Source organism: Nannospalax galili, unplaced genomic scaffold, assembly GCF_000622305.1.
Source record: "Nannospalax galili isolate Female #2095 unplaced genomic scaffold, S.galili_v1.0 scaffold3077, whole genome shotgun sequence".
Classification (NCBI taxonomy): domain Eukaryota; kingdom Metazoa; phylum Chordata; class Mammalia; order Rodentia; family Spalacidae; genus Nannospalax; species Nannospalax galili.
The window spans coordinates 313,630-315,002 of NW_008340292.1; the positions used below are offsets into that span (position 1 = coordinate 313,630).

A 1,373-nucleotide genomic window follows, 5' to 3' on the forward strand; every position below is an offset into this window, starting at 1 on the left:
TGACTTTCAGTAGGGATATCAGGGTTTGCTGATGACAAATTAACTTGGGGCTGATAAATTTGATGTACCAAGCGGGTGAGTGACACCTGAGGTCTTGTTGTAAATAGCGAAGAATGCTACCGGGGGGCGGGCTGGAGACCACTCAGAAGTACAATGTTCACAAAGCTGGCTTAATTTATGACAGAAGGGTCGGATGTCAGGTTTTCTGAGAATAACTTTTCAGATAAACAACTTTATAAAGCTGCCCTCGTCATACAAGAGAAACTTCATTTATCACTGATTTACAAGTAACTTTGATCCTATTGCTTTTGCCATAAAGCTCGTTGAAAATCTTTCCCGGCATTTTTAAGAGGTTTGGGGCCCTGTTACATGGGATTACATGCCTAGGTCTCTCTCCCCAAGTAACATCCCCAGGAGCTCTGTGTCCCTGAACCTCTTTGTTAACGACGAGGCAGGACCGCAAAGAACAATGATCCGCGCATCTGCTAGATCTTCTCCAGCCCTTTTCTACCAGGTGGAGTTCTCCCACCGCCATCCAACTAACTTTCTGCCCCTCTGGCGTCCCCCCCACACAGGGAAAACAGCCTTTGCCACTTACACAAAGCTGGACAGAGATCCATTTCAACTAACCGTTGCCGAAAGGTGGCGCTGTTGAGGTAAAAACCAACTCGCTCCGACAATAGTTTGTCTTCAATCCTTTTGCAGGCTTTTCGGATTTTTTTTTTTGTACCCCGCCTATAGTAGCCAACCTCCCCCCCTCCGACACACACACACAGTTAAAATAAATACGATTTACATAAAAAATGTTTCATTAATTGAAGGAATCAGTAGTCCCAACTCGCAAGCAGGTGAGCCTGTCTTCCAAAAGTAGGTTTGCCTTCAGACAACCTTGCTTTTTCCCTAAATAAATCACGCTCCTCCGACTTGCCTATCGCTTTAAAATCTTAGAAAAAGAGTTGTTGGTTTCTTACTCGGTTTTCCTTTGCTTCGTCCCCCTCCACCCCATATTTTTGCACAGCTTTAAAACTATCTAGAAAATTGAACTAGTTATTAGCATTTGCCACAGAGTGGTGGGGGTAGCAGCACCCCACCCCCACTCTGGGTTTCCGGACTTGTCCAGAGAAAAAGCGGTTGAAAATTTAACCCTTCGAGGGGAGCTAGGCCTGGCTCTGGAGTGTTGTTTTTACCCTCCAAGATCAAGCCCCAAATAATTAAGCGAGAAAGACGTGCAAAGGGCGCTCCCAGACCCTGATAAAGAGGGTTCAGATTTCATAATGATGAGGGTGGTAGGGGGTGTGACTGAGGGGGGGAAAGAGAGGCAGCGAAGGAGAGAGAGAGAGAGAGAGAGAGAGAGAGAGAGAGAGAGAGAGAGA

The 1,373-nt window shown here is 46.2% G+C and overlaps 1 long non-coding RNA gene across 3 annotated transcripts in view; it reads right to left on the reverse strand.

Moving 5' to 3' along the window:
• The window catches only part of LOC103735976, an 8,166-nt gene that overhangs the window by 5,027 nt on the left and 1,766 nt on the right, over positions 1-1,373 (reverse strand). Inside the window, exon 1 of one of the 3 annotated variants that reach the window (XR_001872486.2) lies at positions 631-720. The exons of 1 other annotated variant lie outside the window; for it this stretch is intronic. This is a non-coding gene — a long non-coding RNA (uncharacterized LOC103735976). Of the gene's footprint in view, positions 1-598; positions 721-1,373 lie in introns of those variants that run through there. One more of the 3 variants, XR_607356.3, reaches the window with a different exon arrangement.